Source organism: Cervus canadensis, chromosome 30, assembly GCF_019320065.1.
Source record: "Cervus canadensis isolate Bull #8, Minnesota chromosome 30, ASM1932006v1, whole genome shotgun sequence".
Lineage (NCBI taxonomy): Eukaryota > Metazoa > Chordata > Mammalia > Artiodactyla > Cervidae > Cervus > Cervus canadensis.
This window is the reverse complement of record NC_057415.1, coordinates 3,526,148-3,549,476: the sequence shown is the minus strand read 5'-3', so window position 1 is coordinate 3,549,476 and position 23,329 is coordinate 3,526,148. Positions and strand designations below refer to the sequence as shown.

At 45.7% G+C, this 23,329-nt stretch overlaps 1 protein-coding gene across 1 annotated transcript in view; it reads right to left on the bottom strand.

Moving 5' to 3' along the window:
* LOC122431618 overlaps positions 1-23,329 on the bottom strand; it is a 636,199-nt gene that overhangs the window by 424,755 nt on the left and 188,115 nt on the right. The window lies entirely within an intron of this gene.

Here is a 23,329-nt window from a genome sequence, read left to right as displayed (position 1 = left end):
CTGTTCTCAACGAGCTCGTCGTCCTTGGGAGACACAAAGAGGCACAGAAATAGTGATGAGGGAAGAGCATTCAAACAAAGCTCATGCCATTGGGCCCTGGCGGGAAAACAAGAGGAAAAATGGGTCCGACCTGTAGAGGGTCAGTGACCCTAAGGAAGGGGGTTCTGTGATCTGGAACTGAGCTGAAGACTTGGAAGAGCTGTCACAACCGGGGACCCCATGTCCCTAGGCTTGACCTTCACCTCCTGGGCTTTCCTCCTTCAGAATACCTCACTCTTCCTTGCAGGATCTCTCTGTTTCTCATATCTAATTCATATTTGTTAATAATGAAAGATACTCTCAAAAAAAACCAACCTTTAAAACCTTTCCTTAATAGTGTGTTATGATGATGACACTTCCTGTCAATGATAAAAAATTAACTCTTCAATAATGATAATACAGCAACTAGGATGACTTCTGAAAAATGATGATGTTTCTTCCTTATGCTCTTCTTATTGGATAATTAAAACTAGGTGGATCAATGAATTCATCATAATATATGAAACCAGAAAAGTACTGCAAACATATGAGAAAAAATGTCTTACCACTCTGGAGAGGGGAAGACCTTCTTCAGTATGACAACAAACTATAAAACTTGCCTAAAGGCTGTGTAAATATTAAGAAAGCCAAATGGAAGAAATCGTGACAAAGATAAAAACAAACTAGAAAAAAGTACTCAGAACACAAATCACACTTAGAAATGTGATTTCCTTAATCTGTAAGGATTCATAATGAACTAGAAAGAAGATCAACAAGAAAATAGTAGACTTGAACAACATTATAAAACAATTAGACCTAGCAGACATCTGTAGAATACTCTAGTCAACAACAAAATACATTCTTCTCAAGTGTACCTGGAACATTCTCCAGAATAAACCATATACTAGCTCATAAAATAAATAAATTTAAAAGGAGAGCCATAATAGAACACATAGCCTCCCACCACAGTGGAATGAAATTGGAAATCACAATCAGGAAGGAACTGGGGAACTTCATAGCTATGATAAAATTTAAACAACACACTCTCAAATAATCAGTTAGTCAAAGAAGCTATCAAAAAAGAAACTGTAAAATCTTTTGAGGTGAATGAAACTGAGGATACCACATGCCAAAACTTATGGGATGTAGCTCAAGCAGCTGAAAACGCAGAAAGAAATTTATGCCTGTAAATGACTGCATTAAGGAAGAGGGAAAATCTCAAATCGATAACCTAATACTATACAGTGAGACACTAGAAAATGAACATACTAAAGGTAGAGTAAACAGAGGAAGGAGATAATACAGATTAGAACAGAAAGTAATGAACGTAAGGCTAGAGAAACACCAGAGTCCGTGCTGATGAGCTGTGATGGACCTTGTGGGGTCCTGGTCCTTCTGCTTGCCCAGGACTGCAGTACAAACAGGAAAAGGCCATTCTGGTCCCATCTCCTGCCCCAGGAGGAAGTGTTGAAGGAGGGAGACCAGGTTCATGGAGGGGAAGGAAGCCAGCTGTGGTAGACTGGTTGCTCTAAAAGATGTTACGCTACTTATTCCCTGTCTTGTTTTCACTAGCTGTCAATATATTCCTGAAACCTACAGCAGGCAGCACAGAGTGGGTGCTCCTGTGGTTGTTGACTGATTGAATAAAAGCTGCATGTATTCCGCTGTGTGGCTGTTATAATATTTAGTAATAATCCTCCTAAAACTAAAAATTTCTGATTTTTTTCAAAATTATCACACTGAGCATGTTTGAAAATAAAACCATGCATGTTTGCTGATGATGTTAGTAGGTGAGTTTCTAGAAGAGTAGAATCTGGGCCAGCCCACCAAGCATATTTTGTCCTTGTAAATATACCAGTGTATTTTTACTGTGACCCACCCACACACACACACACTTGGGCACAGGTGCGTCTGGCTTTGGTTCCTAGAATGCGGTACTTTCGGTCTGATGTTGTGGGCCTTTGTTTCATTTTTCCTGTGAAAAAAACTTTTCATATGATTCATTTATTGATGTTTATTTCTGGCTGCAGTAGGTCTTCATTGCTGCATGCGGGCTTTTTCTAGTTGCAGTGAGCAGGGGCTGCTCTTCAGTGCGGTGCGGGGGCTTCTCATTGCAGTGGCTCCTCTTGTCACGGAGCACGGGCGCTGGGCACGCGGCCTCAGTAGTTCTGGCACTGGGGCTCCTTAGTTGCAGCTCGAGGGCTCTAGAGCTCTGGCTCAGTAGTTGTGGTGCATGGGCTTAGTCGTTCCACAGCATGTGAGATCTTCCTGCCCCAGAGATGGAACCTGTGTCCCCTGCATTGGCAGGCAGATTCTGATCCATGGTGCTCCCAGGGAAGTCCTAAACTAAATTTTAAGAAAAGAATGAGGTTGGGATCCTAGTTTCATGTAGAAATTCTTATCATTGTGGATGTAGCCTCGAGTTTTGAGATGGTTTGAAAAAATCAAAATTGGTACTTAATTTTATCTTTTCACCTTCCCTGGAGACTATCGCATGCTTTCATTTCCTTATTTAGACTACTGATGATGGTGCAAAGCGTCTCCGCACTTGTGTAATAACTATTACTTCTATTTTCCGAAGTGCTCTCATATATATTCCTCATTTGAGTCACATATATCCTGGGATGGAGTGCCTGTCTCCTGATGGGGTGGGTGGGAAAGGCCTACTGGGGCAGAAGAGACTGTGTCGGGTGCTGGGAGTGTTCTGTGTCTTGACTGGATGATGGCTACTTAGCTGCATAGTTATCAAAGCTGGAGCAGATACTTAAGAAGTGAGGATTACTCAGGGAATGGTCTATAAAAATAGAAACTATCAAAAGGAATCAAAACAAAATTGTAGGGCTGAAAAGTCAAATAGCTGAAGTGAAAAATCCACACTACACGTGTTTAACTGTGCAATTGACAGGTAGTAGAAAGGATCCGTGAGCTTGAAGATAGGACAAAAGAACACAGGACAGATGGCCTCTGCATGTGCATTTCCTAAAGAAAGCACAGAGTCCCTGGTTTCTCTCTTGTCCTGGAAAGGGAAACAGTTGGAGATCCGTTTGAAGAGTTTGTTGATATTATCAAACAATACAAGAAATAGCTGCATTATGCACTAGCTAGAAAAGACTCGTATATTCATGAATCCATGACCAAAACACATAACTTTATATAAAGAGAAGCCTGTGTGTACTTCCCTCCCCTCCTTGCAGTCTCCTCTGGAGAAGCTGTGAGTGGTGCAGGGGCAGGGCTGTCTGTCCTTGCTGGGTGATCCACTCCTTCCTTCCCCTCTTTACGCGTCAGGCTCATCCTTCTTGGGCATGTCTCCTGCCAGACTCAGGATTCCCAGGCACCAGGTTTCCCAGGCCCCAGGTTTCTTGGAGACTGGAATTCAGCCCCTCCTCCGTCAGCTCCTCCCTGCCCTTCCCCTGGGAGAGGGGCCCCAGCCTGGCCAGGCTCCTGCACAGCCTCCCCGCTGTGGTATCTCTGGGCTGTACCTGGGCCTGCTGGGCTCCCTGGAGGTGCAGACTGGCTGTGACAGAGCTGTCGGGAAGGTGTCTTGCTTGCTGCGGTCCTTCTGTGGCCGCTCACCTGTGAGCCTCGTGACACTCCGGGGCCACCTTCTCTTTCTGTCCCCACTGGCCTTTCTGTATCCTTCTCAGTGGGCCTGGTGACTCAGCCCTGCAACCTCACAGAGACCCGTTTTCTTTCTCTCCTGGACCTTAGGCCCTAGCTCTTCTCCCTTTGAGTTCCTGGGAGGCTCCACGGTCAGGCTTCTGTCCCCTTCCCAAAGCCACGGTGCTGAGTACAGCGCTGTATCCACTCCCAGGGGCTGCCCCTCCGCTACACCCTGATGCCACGGGAGCGCAACCTGCCGTTGTAATCCCCGCCGTCCTCCAGCTCCCTCTCTCCTCTCCTCCAGTCTGCTCCTGCTCAGCCATCCCCCTGTTCCTCCCAACCAGCACCAGATGTCCTGTGACATCTCACAATAGGAAACTCCCATTCTCCAGCTCTGCACCTTTTTTCCTGACATTTCACTTTTTCCCCAATCTCCCTACCCCAACATGGACACTACAGCTCCTGTGGGGCTGTCTCTGACAGTTAGGAAGATAACCGTGAGAAGATAAGTGCATTCCCAAGACGGCAAGTATCCGTTGTTATGTTGGAGCCCTTCAACCACCATCTCTCCCAAAAACCTCAATCACCAGCATCCTGAGAGCCAAGAGCTTGTGAATATATTTGAAAATAGATTATATTAGGTTCTTGATCATGTTCTTACTAGAACATGAGGCTTTCTAGAAGAAATAGATTATCTGGGTTAACCTAGAGAGGTATTTTTTTTTCTCCACACATATACACACACACACACACACACACATATAAAAATACCCATGCACTGTTTTGGTTTTTACCAACAGTTCGTTCATTTCGGTCTGGAGATTGGGGGAGTTATGATGTCAGGGTTGCTCACAACTGATTCCATGTACTTGTTCTGCCCCATGATGGAGAAAAGTCAGGCCCAGGACTTTGAGAAGTCAGAGGGTTTTATGTTGGGGCCGGGACAGGGGCAGGTCAGTACAGAGCTCTTCAGAATTCTGCAGGTGAATGAGGGCAGACCCTGGCAGAGTATTCACACCTTCAGAGGGAGCATGACATCCTCAGAGGGGGAATGTCATCAGCAGAGGGAGGGAAGACCCCGTGGAAGAGAAGTGGTCCAGACAAAGCTCACCCCCATCCTGTAGGCCCTGGTCTGTAGCGCAAAGCAGGGACCTGCATTTCCTGGTTTCCCTGGTGGCTCAGATGGTAAAGAATCTGCCTGCAATGCAGGAGACCTGGGTTCAATGCAGGGTCAGGAAGATCCCCAAGAGGAGGGAAAGGCAACACACTGCAGTATTCTTGACTGGGAAATCCCATAGACAGAGGAGCCTGGCAGGCTATAGTCCATAGCGTTGCAAAGAGTTTAGCAAGACTGCAACTAACACTAACTATTGTAGAAAATAAATATACCATTATTGCAACAATCAGATAATACATAAAGGTTCCTATGAGAAATCTCTCTCCAACACTGTCCTGTTTGGCTCTTGACTGTAGCTAAGGACAGGGAGAAATCTGCCCATGAAAAGATGCCCCAACAAGGTGATGGGGTGACACATGACGTCGCCCATACCATTCTCAACTGCCCCAGGAGAAAGAGTAATGGCGGTTACAATGACTGCACCCTCCAAAGTGGATTCACTTTCATGTCTTCTTTGGGTCCTTCCTCAAAAGGGGAGGATCCCACGTGACTGGGCTTTTGAAAGTATAACTCCTTCACAAGAGAGGTCTGAGAGAAGCCGAGTGGTATTTGAATCTTGTTTAATGTTATTTGATTTTAATTAAAGGGCAATAAGAAGCACCCTTTGCTGATCTAGAGGTGTCTTCCTTATCTGGAAGTTCTCTGCGTGGCATAATTCACAGGAAATCTGAAAACTTTTCCTCTAAGATCAGGAACAAGACAAGGATGCCCCACTCTCACAACGTTTATCCACATAGTACTACAAGTCCTAGCCAGAAGAATTAGGCAAGGAAAAGAGATAAAAGGCATCCAAATAGGAAACAAAGAAGTAAAACTGTCACTATTCTCAGATACATGATATTATATACAGAAAACCCTCAAGGCTCCATCAAAAACTCTTAGAATAAATGAATTCAGTAAAGCTACAGGATACAAAATCAGTATTAAAAAACCGATTGTATATCTTTTATATTAATAATAAACCAGCAGAAAGAGAAATTAAGGAAATAATGTCATTTACAATTGCATCAAAAAGAATAAAATTCCTAGGAATAGATTTAACCAAGGAGGTGAAAGATATGTATATTGAAAATAAGACATTGAAGAAGACACATCTGTGACAACATGGATCAGCCTTGAGGGCATTATGCCAAGTGAAATAAACAGGACAGAGAAAGCGAATACAATATAATCTCTATTATATGTGAAATCTTAAAAAAAAAATCAAGCTCAGAGATAGAGGGAAGAAATTGATGGCTGCCAGTGGTAGGAGGCAGCTGGGTGGGGTGGGAGAAATGGGTGAAGAAGATCAAAAGGCAAAAAGAAAAGAAAAAAGGCCTGGATGTGAACTAAGAGTTAACAGACTCAAGACTCAAGACTCATGCACTCATGACTGCAGGCTTTAGCGCAGGGACTGGGGAGGGTTCTGGGGGGCTGCTTAATATGTCTCTTGCTTCCTCTTGGTTCTCCATGCCATGGTAGGTGATGAGGCTGGGGGCACACAGGACCTCCACCAGCCCGAATCATCAGTTGCATCCAGTCTGCCTTGGGTTCTCTCTGGCAGCTCCCCTCCCCAGGACCAGCTTGGATTCCCCCCTCCCCTAGTTGGACTGTTACCAAAAGACCTGCCTCAGGCCTCAGGGTTCAAGGGACAAAGTGTACATTTTTTTTTTTTAATTTTTAAATTAAAAACAAAACACGGGGATTCCCCGGTGGTCCAGTGGTTAGGACTCTGTCCTTCCACTGCAGGGGTACAAGTTTGCTCCCTGGTCAGGGAACTAAGTTCCCACATGCCATAAGGCAGCCAAAAAATAAAATGAAACAAACAAAAAACTTTCTGGGACTTCCCTGGTGGTCCAGGGGTTAAGAATCTGCTTGGCCAAGCAGGGACAGGGATTCGATCCCTGCTCCGGTAAGATTCCATCTGTTTTGGGGCAACGAAGCTCCTGCAACACAACTTCTGAGGCCTGCGCTCTGGAGCCTGTGCTCCACAAGAGAAGCCACGGCAATAAGAAGCCCACCCACCAGGACCAGAGAGTAGCCCCCGCTCTACACAACTAGAGAAAAGCCAGTGTGCAGCGATGAAGACCCAGCATAGCCAGAAATGAATGAATTAATTAAAAACGTTTTTCCAAACAAACAAAACCCCAGACTGTCCTCAAGTCACACGGGGATTTATTGACTCTGGATGATCAGAACTCAGAGCTCTCAGTGGATACGTTGGTATTCTGGTCTACAATTTAAACAAAGAAAAAACAATTGAATACAGGGTCTGGCTGGGGGGATCTGCTGTGACAAACAACAGGTAGGAAAGCTCTTCCCCACCCTGGGCCCCCACCAGGCTTCTGAGGGGGCAACTTCCAGAACACCTCCCAGGGTTGCTGGGCAGCCCAGGGCAGGAGCCCTTGTTTCCAGCCTGCAACATTCTGACAGGAAGCAGGCCTGTGGAGCAAAGTGATGAGGGATGGAAAGCAAAGGCAGAGAGGGATTTAACTCGTTTTTGAACCAGGCTCACCTGTGAGATTATTCCTTTCAGTGGAAGAGGTTTTCATAATAAGGGTTCCTTTCTCTTTTCTGTTGCATGACTAAATCTGAAAGATGCTCTAACAGACTTTGATGGAACCTTTTTTTTAAAAAAAACAAACTATTTGTACTTGTCTTGCTGTCCTAAGTACTACACCCTCATAGGATAGAGAGCCCAGCACCAGTGCAGTATGGGGGACAGACTTGGGCTTGGGAACAGCACTATGGAGTCCGTGGGAAGAGCCCACACATATCAGAGACCCTCTGGGAAGTGAGAGGAAGAGTAGAAGATACTGGGAACCCTGAGGAGTGAATGCTACCTTTTTAGGCACCATCAAAGGCAGTTTGGTACCTTTTTAAAAATAGATTTTATTTAATGCCAGTACTTATTTATTTGTCTGCCTTGGGTCTTTGTTCCGGCAGGGGTGATCTTCCTTCCATCCTGTGGGTTTCCTTCCTTGTGCATGCACTCTCTTGTTGTAGAGGGTGGGGCTCAGTAGTTGGGGGTGCGCCAGCTCAGTAGCTTGAGGCATGTGAGATCTTAGTTCCCCCTATCAGGGATCAAACCTGAGATCCCTGCATTGGAAGGCAGATTATTAACCACTGAAGCACCAGGAAAGTCCTGATTTGGTAACTTCTTGATCCTGGCAAACTAGGGACATGGGACAGTCCGGGGTGACTTGGACCCTTCTCTGAGCCTGATGACAGGAAGTAATGTATTGCCTCAATGTGAATGGTGACCCCAGTTTGTGAAATCAGAGACATTCAGAGTCATGAACATAAAATAGAACTTGGTGGATACATTCATCTGCAAATAAAGTGTTTCAACTACATAGTCACAGCCAGGCCACCTTCTTTCTCCTGGATGCCACTTATATTGGGGCAGGGATTTATTCACTAGGCTCCAAAATGTTCTGTTGGGTAGAACTTCAGGTTTATAAAATAAAAGTGACAAAAGTAAACTTATAAACCATGCTTATGATACTTAAGATCTTTGAAAAGTAGAGTTCACAACAGGAAAATATGGTGTGTATCTCTTGCCCTTGGGAGCTTCCCTGGTGACTCAGTGGTAAAGAATCCACCTGCCAATGCAGGAGACTTGAGTTCCATCCTTGGGTTGGGAAGATCCCCTGGAGAAGGGAATGGCAACCCACTCCAGTATTCTTGCATGAGAAATCCCATACAGAGGAGCCTGGAGGGCCTGCAGTCCATGGAGTTGCAAAAGAGTTGGCCATGACTTAGCAACTAAACAATTCTTTGCCTTTAAATAAATACTTATTTGTAATTCCATAGTAAAGTGATTATTAACACTATTTATATGATATAGGCCCAGGGCAAAAAGGTTCACCAGGTCTGTCTCATTTCCTAAGTACTTAAATCTCAGAAAGTGCAAGTGAGTCTGGCAACCTACTGATTTTTCTAACAATTCAAGGTTTCCTAATTGACCCATCACTCCCCTACAGTACAGTACAGGGCACCTCTTGGATCTCCTTCTTGGCTGTCCATGTTCTCTGGCCTCCTTGGGGCCCTGGTCAATGAAGCGGGGGTGCGGGGAGGAGCAGAAGCTGGGAGTGGGCAGAAGGCGGTAATTAGAAGACAGGTGGTTCATTCATTTTTGTCAACCCGTGGGGCATTTGACCTGCAAAGGGCAGAGTTAGGACCTGCCTGGAATGCATCCCAAGGGCAAGAGATACACACCATATTTTCCTGTTGTGAACTCTACTTTTCAAAGATCTTAAGTATCATAAGCATGGTTTATAAGTTTACTTTTGTCACTTTTATTTTATAAACCTGAAGTTCTACCCAACAGAACATTTTGGAGCCTAGTGAATAAATCCCTGCCCCAATATAAGTGGCATCCAGGAGAAAGAAGGTGGCCTGGCTGTGACTATGTAGTTGAAACACTTTATTTGCAGATGAATGTATCCACCAAGTCCTATTTTATGTTCATGACTCTGAATGTCTCTGATTTCACAAACTGGGGTCACCATTCACATTGAGGCAATCCATTACTTCCTGTCATCAGGCTCAGAGAAGGGTCCAAGTCACCCCGGACTGTCCCATGTCCCTAGTTTGCCAGGATCAAGAAGTTACCAAATCAGGACTTTCCTGGTGCTTCAGTGGTTAATAATCTGCCTTCCAATGCAGGGATCTCAGGTTTGATCCCTGATAGGGGGAACTAAGATCTCACATGCCTCAAGCTACTGAGCTGGCGCACCCCCAACTACTGAGCCCCACCCTCTACAACAAGAGAGTGCATGCACTACAAGGAAGGAAACCCACAGGATGGAAGGAAGATCACCCCTGCCGGAACAAAGACTCAAGGCAGACAAATAAATAAGTACTGGCATTAAATAAAATCTATTTTTAAAAAGGTACCAAACTGCCTTTGATGGTGCCTAAAAAGGTAGCATTCACTCCTCAGGGTTCCCAGTATCTTCTACTCTTCCTCTCACTTCCCAGAGGGTCTCTGATATGTGTGGGCTCTTCCCACGGACTCCATAGTGCTGTTCCCAAGCCCAAGTCTGTCCCTCATACTGCACTGGTGCTGGGCTCTCTATCCTATGAGGGTGTAGTACTTAGGACAGCAAGACAAGTACAAATAGTTTGTTTTTTTTAAAAAAAAGGTTCCATCAAAGTCTGTTAGAGCACCTTTCAGATTTAGTCATGCAACAGAAAAGAGAAAGGAACCCTTATTATGAAAACCTCTTCCACTGAAAGGAATAATCTCACAGGTGAGCCTGGTTCAAAAACGAGTTAAATCCCTCTCTGCCTTTGCTTTCCATCCCTCATCACTTTGCTCCACAGGCCTGCTTCCTGTCAGAATGTTGCAGGCTGGAAACAAGGGCTCCTGCCCTGGGCTGCCCAGCAACCCTGGGAGGTGTTCTGGAAGTTGCCCCCTCAGAAGCCTGGTGGGGGCCCAGGGTGGGGAAGAGCTTTCCTATGTGTTGTTTGTCACAGCAGTTCCCCCCAGCCAGACCCTGTATTCAATTGTTTTTTCTTTGTTTAAATTGTGGACCAGAATACCAACGTGTCCACTGAGAGCTCTGAGTTCTGATCATCCAGAGTCAATAAATCCCCGTGTGACTTGAGGACAGTCTGGGGTTTTGTTTGTTTGGAAAAACGTTTTTAATTAATTAATTCATTTCTGGCTATGCTGGGTCTTCATCGATGCACACTGGCTTTTCTCTAGTTGTGGAGAGTGGGGGCTACTCTCTGGTCCTGGTGGGTGGGCTTCTCATTGCCGTGGCTTCTCTTGTGGAGCACAGGCTCCAGAGCGCAGGCCTCAGAAGTTGTGTTGCAGGAGCTTCGTTGCCCCAAAACAGATGGAATCTTACCGGAGCAGGGATCGAATCCCTGTCCCTGCTTGGCCAAGCAGATTCTTAACCCCTGGACCACCAGGGAAGTCCCAGAAAGTTTTTTGTTTGTTTCATTTTATTTTTTGGCTGCCTTATGGCATGTGGGAACTTAGTTCCCTGACCAGGGAGCAAACTTGTGCCCCTGCAGTAGAAGGACAGAGTCCTAACCACTGGACCACCGGGGAATCCCCATGTTTTGTTTTTAATTTAAAAATTAAAAAAAAAAAATGTACACTTTGTCCCTTGACCCCTGAGGCCTGAGGCAGGTCTTTTGGTAACAGTCCAGCTAGGGGAGGGGGGAATCCAAGCTGGTCCTGGGGAGGGGAGCTGCCAGAGAGAACCCAAGGCAGACTGGATGCAACTGATGATTCGGGCTGGTGGAAGTCCTGTGTGCCCCCAGCCTCATCACCTACCATGGCATGGAGAACCAAGAGGAAGCAAGAGACATATTAAGCAGCCCCCCAGAACCCTCCCCAGTCCCTGCGCTAAAGCCTGCAGTCATGAGTGCATGAGTCTTGAGTCTTGAGTCTGTTAACTCTTAGTTCACATCCAGGCCTTTTTTCTTTTCTTTTTGCCTTTTGATCTTCTTCACCCATTTCTCCCACCCCACCCAGCTGCCTCCTACCACTGGCAGCCATCAATTTCTTCCCTCTATCTCTGAGCTTGATTTTTTATTTTAAGATTTCACATATAATAGAGATTATATTGTATTCGCTTTCTCTGTCCTGTTTATTTCACTTGGCATAATGCCCTCAAGGCTGATCCATGTTGTCACAGATGTGTCTTCTTCAATGTCTTATTTTCAATATACATATCTTTCACCTCCTTGGTTAAATCTATTCCTAGGAATTTTATTCTTTTTGATGCAATTGTAAATGACATTATTTCCTTAATTTCTCTTTCTGCTGGTTTATTATTAATATAAAAGATATACAATCGGTTTTTTAATACTGATTTTGTATCCTGTAGCTTTACTGAATTCATTTATTCTAAGAGTTTTTGATGGAGCCTTGAGGGTTTTCTGTATATAATATCATGTATCTGAGAATAGTGACAGTTTTACTTCTTTGTTTCCTATTTGGATGCCTTTTATCTCTTTTCCTTGCCTAATTCTTCTGGCTAGGACTTGTAGTACTATGTGGATAAACGTTGTGAGAGTGGGGCATCCTTGTCTTGTTCCTGATCTTAGAGGAAAAGTTTTCAGATTTCCTGTGAATTATGCCACGCAGAGAACTTCCAGATGAGGAAGACACCTCTAGATCAGCAAAGGGTGCTTCTTATTGCCCTTTAATTAAAATCAAAAAACATTAAACAAGATTCAAATACCACTCGGCTTCTCTCAGACCTCTCTTGTGAAGGAGTTATACTTTCAAAAGCCCAGTCACGTGGGATCCTCCCCTTTTGAGGAAGGACCCAAAGAAGACATGAAAGTGAATCCACTTTGGAGGGTGCAGTCATTGTAACCGCCGTTACTCTTTCTCCTGGGGCAGTTGAGAATGGTATGGGCGACGTCATGTGTCACCCCATCACCTTGTTGGGGCATCTTTTCATGGGCAGATTTCTCCCTGTCCTTAGCTACAGTCAAGAGCCAAACAGGACAGTGTTGGAGAGAGATTTCTCATAGGAACCTTTATGTATTATCTGATTGTTGCAATAATGGTATATTTATTTTCTACAATAGTTAGTGTTAGTTGCAGTCTTGCTAAACTTTTTGTAACCCTATGGACTATAGCCTGCCAGGCTCCTCTGTCTATGGGATTTCCCAGTCAAGAATACTGCAGTGTGTTGCCTTTCCCTCCTCTTGGGGATCTTCCTGACCCTGCATTGAACCCAGGTCTCCTGCATTGCAGGCAGATTCTTTACCATCTGAGCCACCAGGGAAACCAGGAAATGCAGGTCCCTGCTTTGCGCTACAGACCAGGGCCTACAGGATGGGGGTGAGCTTTGTCTGGACCACTTCTCTTCCACGGGGTCTTCCCTCCCTCTGCTGATGACATTCCCCCTCTGAGGATGTCATGCTCCCTCTGAAGGTGTGAATACTCTGCCAGGGTCTGCCCTCATTCACCTGCAGAATTCTGAAGAGCTCTGTACTGACCTGCCCCTGTCCCGGCCCCAACATAAAACCCTCTGACTTCTCAAAGTCCTGGGCCTGACTTTTCTCCATCATGGGGCAGAACAAGTACATGGAATCAGTTGTGAGCAACCCTGACATCATAACTCCCCCAATCTCCAGACCGAAATGAACGAACTGTTGGTAAAAACCAAAACAGTGCATGGGTATTTTTATACGTGTGTGTGTGTGTGTGTGTATGTGTGGAGAAAAAAAAATACCTCTCTAGGTTAACCCAGATAATCTATTTCTTCTAGGAAGCCTCATGTTCTAGTAAGAACATGATCAAGAACCTAATATAATCTATTTTCAAATATATTCACAAGCTCTTGGCTCTCAGGATGCTGGTGATTGAGGTTTTTGGGAGAGAGGGTGGTTGAAGGGCTCCAACATAACAACGGATACTTGCCGTCTTGGGAATGCACTTATCTTCTCACGGTTATCTTCCTAACTGTCAGAGACAGCCCCACAGGAGCTGTAGTGTCCATGTTGGGGTAGGGAGATTGGGGAAAAAGTGAAATGTCAGGAAAAAAGGTGCAGAGCTGGAGAATGGGAGTTTCCTATTGTGAGATGTCACAGGACATCTGGTGCTGGTTGGGAGGAACAGGGGGATGGCTGAGCAGGAGCAGACTGGAGGAGAGGAGAGAGGGAGCTGGAGGACGGCGGGGATTACAACGGCAGGTTGCGCTCCCGTGGCATCAGGGTGCAGCGGAGGGGCAGCCCCTGGGAGTGGATACAGCCCTGTACTCAGCACCGTGGCTTTGGGAAGGGGACAGAAGCCTGACCGTGGAGCCTCCCAGGAACTCAAAGGGAGAAGAGCTAGGGCCTAAGGTCCAGGAGAGAAAGAAAACGGGTCTCTGTGAGGTTGCAGGGCTGAGTCACCAGGCCCACTGAGAAGGATACAGAAAGGCCAGTGGGGACAGAAAGAGAAGGTGGCCCCGGAGTGTCACGAGGCTCACAGGTGAGGGGCCACAGAAGGACCGCAGCAAGCAAGACACCTTCCCGACAGCTCTGTCACAGCCAGTCTGCACCTCCAGGGAGCCCAGCAGGCCCAGGTGCAGCCCAGAGACACCACAGCGGGGAGGCTGTGCAGGAGCCCGGCCAGGCTGGGGCCCCTCTCCCAGGGGAAGGGCAGGGAGGAGCTGACGGAGGAGGGGCTGAATTCCAGTCTCCAAGAAACCTGGGGCCTGGGAAACCTGGTGCCTGGGAATCCTGAGTCTGGCAGGAGACATGCCCAAGAAGGATGAGCCTGAGGCGTAAAGAGGGGAAGGAAGGAGTGGATCACCCAGCAAGGACAGACAGCCCTGCCCCTGCACCACTCACAGCTTCTCCAGAGGAGACTGCAAGGAGGGGAGGGAAGTACACACAGGCTTCTCTTTATATAAAGTTATGTGTTTTGGTCATGGATTCATGAATATACGAGTCTTTTCTAGCTAGTGCATAATGCAGCTATTTCTTGTATTGTTTGATAATATCAACAAACTCTTCAAACGGATCTCCAACTGTTTCCCTTTCCAGGAGAAGAGAGAAACCAGGGACTCTGTGCTTTCTTTAGGAAATGCACATGCAGAGGCCATCTGTCCTGTGTTCTTTTGTCCTATCTTCAAGCTCACCGATCCTTTCTACTACCTGTCAATTGCACAGTTAAACACGTGTAGTGTGGATTTTTCACTTCAGCTATTTGACTTTTCAGCCCTACAATTTTGTTTTGATTCCTTTTGATAGTTTCTATTTTTATAGACCATTCCCTGAGTAATCCTCACTTCTTAAGTATCTGCTCCAGCTTTGATAACTATGCAGCTAAGTAGCCATCATCCAGTCAAGACACAGAACACTCCCAGCACCCCACACAGTCTCTTCTGCCCCAGTAGGCCTTTCCCACCCACCCCATCAGGAGACAGGCACTCCATCCCAGGATATATGTGACTCAAATGAGGAATATATATGAGAGCACTTCGGAAAATAGAAGTAATAGTTATTCCACAAGTGCGGAGACGCTTTGCACCATCATCAGTAGTCTAAATAAGGAAATGAAAGCATGCGATAGTCTCCAGGGAAGGTGAAAAGATAAAATTAAGTACCAATTTTGATTTTTTCAAACCATCTCAAAACTCGAGGCTGCATCCACAATGATAAGAATTTCTACATGAAACTAGGATCCCAACCTCATTCTTTTCTTAAAATTTACTTTAGGACTTCCCTGGGAGCACCATGGATCAGAATCTGCCTGCCAATGCAGGGGACACAGGTTCCATCTCTGGGGCAGGAAGATCTCACATGCTGTGGAACGACTAAGCCCATGCACCACAACTACTGAGCCAGAGCTCTAGAGCCCTCGAACTGCAACTAAGGAGCCCCAGTGCCGGAACTACTGAGGCCGCGTGCCCAGCGCCCGTGCTCCGTGACAAGAGGAGCCACTGCAATGAGAAGCCCCCGCACCGCACTGAAGAGCAGCCCCTGCTCACTGCAACTAGAAAAAGCCCGCATGCAGCAATGAAGACCTACTGCAGCCAGAAATAAACATCAATAAATGAATCACATGAAAATTTTTTTTCACAGGAAAAATGAAACAAAGGCCCACAACATCAGACCGAAAGTACCGCATTCTAGGAACCAAAGCCAGACGCACCTGTGCCCAAGTGTGTGTGTGTGGGTGGGTCACAGTAAAAATACACTGGTATATTTACAAGGACAAAATATGCTTGGTGGGTTGGCCCAGATTCTACTCTTCTAGAAAGTCACCTACTAACGTCATCAGCAAACATGCATGGTTTTATTTTCAAACATGCTCAGTGTGATAATTTTGAAAAAAATCAGAAATTTTTAGTTTTAGGAGGATTATTACTAAATATTATAACAGCCACACAGTGGAATACATGCAGCTTTTATTCAATCAGTCAACAACCACAGGAGCACCCACTCTGTGCTGCCTGCTTTAGGTTTCAGGAATATATTGACAGCTAGTGAAAACAAGACAGGGAATAAGTAGCGTAACATCTTTTAGAGCAACCAGTCTACCACAGCTGGCTTCCTTCCCCTCCATGAACCTGGTCTCCCTCCTTCACCACTTCCTCCTGGGGCAGGAGATGGGACCAGAATGGCCTTTTCCTGTTTGTACTGCAGTCCTGGGCAAGCAGAAGGACCAGGGCCCCACAAGGTCCATCACAGCTCATCAGCACGGACTCTGGTGTTTCTCTAGCCTTACGTTCATTACTTTCTGTTCTAATCTGTATTATCTCCTTCCTCTGTTTACTCTACCTTTAGTATGTTCATTTTCTAGTGTCTCACTGTATAGTATTAGGTTATCGATTTGAGATTTTCCCTCTTCCTTAATGCACTCATTTACAGGCATAAATTTCTTTCTGCGTTTTCAGCTGCTTGAGCTACATCCCATAAGTTTTGGCATGTGGTATCCTCAGTTTCATTCACCTCAAAAGATTTTACAGTTTCTTTTTTGATAGCTTCTTTGACTAACTGGTTATTTGAGAGTGTGTTGTTTAAATTTTATCATAGCTATGAAGTTCCCCAGTTCCTTCCTGTTTGTGATTTCCAATTTCATTCCACTGTGGTGGGAGGCTATGTGTTCTATTATGGCTCTCCTTTTAAATTTATTTATTTTATGAGCTAGTATATGGTTTATTCTGGAGAATGTTCCATGTACACTTGAGAAGAATGTATTTTGTTGTTGACTAGAGTATTCTACAGATGTCTGCTAGGTCTAATTGTTTTATAATGTTGTTCAAGTCTACTATTTTCTTGTTGATCTTCTTTCTAGTTCATTATGAATCCTTACAGATTAAGGAAATCACATTTCTAAGTGTGATTTGTGTTCTGAGTACTTTTTTCTAGTTTGTTTTTATCTTTGTCACGATTTCTTCCATTTGGCTTTCTTAATATTTACACAGCCTTTAGGCAAGTTTTATAGTTTGTTGTCATACTGAAGAAGGTCTTCCCCTCTCCAGAGTGGTAAGACATTTTTTCTCATATTTTTGCAGTACTTTTCTGGTTTCATATATTATGATTAATTCATTGATCCACCTAGTTTTAATTATCCAATAAGAAGAGCATAAGGAAGAAACATCATCATTTTTCAGAAGTCATCCTAGTTGTTGTATCATCATTATTGAAGAGTTAATTTTTTATCATTGACAGGAAGTGTCATCATCATAACACATTATTAAGGAAAGGTTTTAAAGGTTGGTTTTTTTTGAGAGTATCTTTCATTATTAACAAATATGAATTAGATATGAGAAACAGAGAGATCCTGCAAGGAAGAGTGAGGTATTCTGAAGGAGGAAAGCCCAGGAGGTGAAGGTCAAGCCTAGGGACATGGGGTCCCGGGTTGTGACAGCTCTTCCAAGTCTTCAGCTCAGTTCCAGATCACAGAACCCCCTTCCTTAGGGTCACTGACCCTCTACAGGTCGGACCCATTTTTCCTCTTGTTTTCCCGCCAGGGCCCAATGGCATGAGCTTTGTTTGAATGCTCTTCCCTCATCACTATTTCTGTGCCTCTTTGTGTCTCCCAAGGACGACGAGCTCGTTGAGAACAGGAATTAGGACTTCCTTCTCTAAGTTCTAGAGGCCCAGGTGGTGCTGTTCAATAGAGTAATCACCAGGTCTTTATGGGAATGGAGCACTTCAAACAGCTTCTCTGAATCAAGAAGTGTTGCAAGTGAAAAATACATTCTGAATTTCAAAGACAGTATTTAAGAAAAGAAAGTCCATCAATGTTTTATATTGATTGTTGTTGTTTAGTCACTAAGTCATGTCCAACTGTTTGCGACCCCATGGACTGTAGGCTGCCAGGCTCCTCTATGGGATTTTCCAGGAAGAATGCTGGAGTAGGTTGCCGTTTCCCCCTCCAGGGGATCTTCCCTGGCCAGGGATCTAACCTGTGTCTCCTGCATTGGCAGACAGATTCTTTACTGCTGAACCACTGGGGAAGCCCGATAATGTTACTACCCTTTTTCATTTTCATTAAAGGGTGATATGATAGCCCTTGGATTTCATTGATTTTTGCTTTATGTATTTTTAAAGCTCTTTTATTAGGCACAATATATTTATGGTTAAGATGTCTTCCTGATGAATTGACACTTTTAACACTATAAATGGTACCTTTTAAAAAATCTTTGGTAACATCAGGTGAAAACTTGAAATTGTCTTCTCTGGACCTGGGCAGTCCCTCAGCATTGACATTCAGTTACCTCTGTTCTGTCCGCAGCCTGCCAATCACATTTCCCACCGCCCAGATCAATACCCCCATGCCCCTCAGAGCAGGACCAAACACTACCATTAGTGCAGGCATCTTAGACCCCACAGCACCCACGCATTCAGGAGCAGTCCTGTCTGCAGCCTGCTGAGGAGCCCTGTGCAGGGGCTGTGGGCCCCGGGGACAAGGCAAGGTCCTTTGTTTCCTCGGGGCAGTTCTGGCCACAGGAACCTGAGGCAGAGACAGCGATTCCTGTAAAGTCGTCAGGGTGAAAGAGTCTGGAAAGGCTGCAAGGCAGATGTGACAAAACTCCCAGTGGCAGGGAACAGGCGTGGACATGTCGGGAAAAGTCCACAGAGCCAGGATCACAGACAAGGACGAAGTCAAAGTAACGGGGTGTGTAATCTCCACTGCACGCTGTTTGAGAGACAAACACTGGGGTGTACCGGGGTGCGGTGGAGACGTGAGACTCTGCCACTCACAGACCTGTGGTGTGTGTGTGTGGAGAGTGGATTGGGGGCGTGAGAGAGAGAGAGAGACAGACAGAGGAGGGAGACAGGAGGGCTGCTGTAGAGCAGCAGCGTGGGACAGAAGACAGAGGGAAAGGAGGCAACTTCGCTGGCGGTTCAGTGGTTAGGATGCCACACTTTCACCGCAGGGGTCAAGGTTGAATCCAGGTCAGGAACTAAGATTCCTGCAGCCTTTGAGCCTGGGCCAATTCAAAGAAAGGAACTGAGAATGGAAGATGAGGTGTGGAAGTGTGTTCAGTTCGCCTCAGGATTTTGTCCCCTCTGCCCCAAGCTGGTGAGGTTCAGAGATGAGTCACGAGTGGGGATTTCTTTCTGTGCTTCTTACCACTTACTTCCCGAAAATGATGCAGTACTGTTCGCTGGGTTTGCAGAGTCTAGATGGACCTTGCTGCATGCCCATGTTACTTTCCCGAGCTGATGCAACTGTTTTAGGGTCTAGTTTGATTTTCACTCTCCCTTGATAGGCCAACCAAAACAACACTACTTTTTCCTCCCTAGGGACAAATGGGCCCTAAAAGCTGCACCGTTACTTTTTTTTTTTTTTGAACAAAAGATTCTTTAAATTCCATAGTGCTTTACAATTTTCAAGCGATTCACACACGTGATTTCCTATAATCTCACAATAACTCTTCTTTTCCCCTCATCCCTATCTTGCCCCTCCCTGCTTCCCTCTCCCCACTGGTAACCACCAGGTTATTCTCTGTATCCTTGAGTCTGCTGCTTCTTTTGTGTTACTCACTAGTTGTAATTTTTATATTGCACGTGTAAGTGGAAGTAACATGTAAGTAACATCATACAGGGTTTCTCTTTTACTCTAAACCTCATCAGCTGTGACAAAGCCATAGCGTCAGACTTGTTCTCAAGGTCTTCCTGTGGTCTGAGACCTGTTTCTTCTAAGATTTGTGTGGGTGTAGGTAGTTGTTTTTACAAGTAAAAAGACAGCTAGGTTAACAAGAAACCCTTCCGCCTGGAGTTCAGGGCAGCCATTAAATAGTTTTTTCAGGGTGCCTGACACACCTGTTTCAGACTCAAAACAGAAATCAAAATAACAGCTTCAGACCCATTCCTCCTAAACTAGACAGAGCCCCTGAGGCCAGCCGCCTGATTTGGGGGGATTTACCCTGTAAGCCATGTGGGTTGCTGCGGGAGAAAGTGCCTGGAAGGAATTTGCAAAATGACCGACAGCAGTGGAGAAGGGGTGCTGAATGCAAGGGAGGGTGGGAAAGCTCCTTTTCTGTAAAAACCGAGGGGAAGAATAGTTGCGAAGAGTGTGTTCTAGAATGTCAACATAAAAGGGGAGGAGAGGGAGGGAAAGGAAGAAGGAAGACGGGAGGGAGGTGGGGGAAGGAAGAAGGAAGACGGGAGGGAGGTGGGGGAAGGAAGGGGAGCGGAGAGGCTTGCAAAGGAGTTTTCCATTCCTTTTCCTTTGGAATTTACTTCTGGGACAGCTAGACCAGCCTAGGACCGGGTAGGAGAACGCGGGCTCTTCTCCCTCTGGGCCCGGGTCGGCCCTGCCAGGCCCTGACCCTGCTCCTTCCCTCCATTCAGCCCACGGTAGGTCTCGCTCGGACATCCCCTGGCCGCAGCTGACCCCGGCGTGCACACCGCCGGGTCTTTTCCCGCTGCCATTTACCGGCCACCCGGCGCGCCTTCCCGAGCCAGTACCCGCGATGGTACTCACCCACGACACGACACCCATGACGAAGACGAGGTACCCGGACCGAAGTTTGAGGCCACCGGAGCGCCCTGCGCCGGCGCTCGAGGAGGCCGGTGCCCTCCGTCCCCGCTGCCCCTTGCGGCCGGGCAGCGTTCGCTGTCGAGGTCCTCGCAGGTTGATGACAGGCACAGTCATGAGGAGTCTTAGCGGTCGTCCGTGGAACTTGGAAAGTCGGCCTCTGATGGCCAGACTTCGGAGCTCTTAGGTATACCTCCGCTCCCGGGCGCTGTACCCACGCTTTTGGAGGAAGCAGGCGGCGGTGGCCCTGCCTTGTCTTCCTCAGGGTATTGCTCAGTCAGTGCAGGGAAAGTAAGAAGCTCCCGTCTTCATCTCACCGGCGAGTTCAGCGCAGCCTGAGTGCGTGCTCAGTCGCTCGGTCGTGTTCGACTCTTTGCTGACCCCACGGACTGCAGCCCACTAGGCTTCTCTGTCCATGGGCTTTCCTAGACAAGAATACTGGAGTGGGTAGCCGTTTCCTCCTCCAGGGGATCTCCCCGATCCAGGGATGGAACCCTCCTCTCCTGCATCTCTTGCATTGGCAGGAGGGTTCTTTACCAGGGAGCCACCTGAGAAGTCTGATGCACGCAGAGTTGGCATTGAAGGTTCTTCCTGAACCGGATCCCTTCTCAGGGGCAACGACCCTCCTGAGCTACCACTGGCCCTCTGACTGGCCCGCCTTCGGCGGCTCTCAGCTTCTGCTCCTCCCGCGCTCATTGACAGTATGGGTGCACAGGTACCCCTGCCTCCAGAGTCACGTGGCAGCTCTGTCCCCGTGGAAAGTTGTTGCATCAGAGGTTTGCTCTTAGCATCTTAGTAGCCAGGTGCCTGCCTGGAGCAGATCCTCAGTGAACAGGTGGGTGGACAGAATGAAGGTCACAGAGATGGCCATCGGTGGGCCTGAATTCAAGTCACAAATAGGCTTCGGATCTCCTCCATCACTACCTGTGATGCGTTGCGGTAATGCCAGGGTCCATGTCTGACTTTCACACGCCGGACTTCAGACTATCTCCTCTCGACCCTACTGCTCTTGCAGCCAGGCAAGCTAGAGGAATCCACTCCATTCAGCCTTTCTTGGAGATTTTTCTTCCCTGTAGATTCTTTAAAGCCTTTGGAAAACAGAACTGCTGGAGGCTAATTGGCATACAAAACCAAACGGGCCAGGAGAAGGAGGCCCCCACGTGGGTCAGGCGCGTCCAGCTGTCCCTAAACATCCGCGTTCTGCTGGACTTAGGTTGTGGGGAGTCCAGTATTGGGTAAGCAGCACAAGGCTGGGTCCTACTTACAGGGCGACTGTGGGCTGCGGACTGAGCAGGGGAGCCGCCAGCCGGGAGTCTCCGGCCCCACCCTTTGTATCAGTTTTGAGAGGCCGGTGTGGTAGTAATTAAAATTCCTTTTTCTTCCATGTGTTTATCCAGTTGTTCCAACTTCATTTATTGAAGACTTTCTTTTCTCATTGAATAATAGTACTGCCTTTGTTGAAATTCAGTTGACCATGTACATGTTCCATTTCTGGACTCTATATTGTGTTCCATGGATCTATTCATTTTCTATCCTGTGCCAATACCACGTTGCCTTGATTGTGTGCGTATGTGTCAGCCCTGTTCCCCTCTTAGCGACCCCATGGACCGGAGTCTGCCAGACTCCTCTGTCTGTGGATTTCCCAGGCAAGAATACCGGCGTGGGTTGCCATTTCCTCCTCTAGCAGATTTTCCGACCCAGGCAGATTCTTCACCACTGAGCCACCTGGGAAGCTTGTTGTCTTGATTACTGTATGTTTATAGTGACTGTGGAAATCAGGTAGTTTAAGTCCTCCAATTGTTCTTTTTTCCCTCCTTTGTTGGTGTTTCCATATAAGTTTTATATAAATTAAAAATATTTAATTTAAAAAGTCCTGCTGGGATTTTAATCGCTATTGCATTGAAAGTGATGATTGACAAGAATTGACATTTTAACAATACTGAGTCTGCAATCAATGAGATGGTTTTATTTTAGACCTTTCTTACTTAATCTTGACAACATTTTGTAAGCTTTCTGTGTACAGATTGTATACATCTTTTGTAAATGCATTTCCAAATGTTTTTGATGCTACTTTCAGTGGAATGGTTGAGATTATTGGTTTTTATTTTCAACCCATGTGTCCCAGAGAGTGGGACATGACTGACTGAGCATGTTTTAGACAACTTATAATTTCAGCTTGCTGTTTTCCAGGTGGAGAATCTCAGCCTTATAATTGACATGTTTATTCTAGTTACATCCATTGTTGTATATGGCTTGCCACAATTTCTTCATTTTGCCTTTGTTTTTTAAAAATATTTTCACTGGATATAAATGAGCAATGAGTCAACAGGTTTCTTTTACCACTTTAATTCTTAGCTCCATTGTTTAAGTCCGTTGTCATTCATTGGTCTTTTGAATGCAAAAATAAAATTTTTATGCACAAAATTTTCTCTTTGTTACTATGATGTGTCCAGGTGGTGTTTTCTTTATATTTATCTTTCCTTGGGGTTTTCTAAGCCTTTTGAAATTGTAAGTTGGTGTTTTGCACTACATTTGAGAAAATTACAGCCATTTTTTTCCCTCATTTTTTCAGTTATTTCTTTTAAGTCTTCAATTCCAAATATATTCCATGGTGTTGTCCCGAAGGTCACCAAGACTGTTCCCTGTTTTCTTTCCGTTGTTTTAATCTCTGTTCTTCAGATCTATCAAATCTCTCTTCAATTTCACTCATTATTTCTTCTGCAGTGTTCAAACTCTGTTAATAACATTCAAGTGAATTTTTAATTTCAGATAATGGAATTTTCTGTTCTAAAATTTCCTTTTGGTTCTTGTTTTATAGTTATCACTTCTATGCTGAGATATCCTAGCTTCTGTTCATTTTATTAGTTTTCTACAGACCAAACATATATTTTAAAGCTCCCAAAAGAGATTCTATTGGGAATTAGAGGTAAGAACCAGTAAAAATATATAAACTTTACCTGGAAGGAAGAGATATGTAATGAGAAGTATCAATAACAGAAAATGTTACAATCCCTCTGTCCATGGGATTCTCCAAACAAAAATACTGGAGTGGGTTGCCATGTCCTTCTGGAGCGGATCTTCCCAACCCA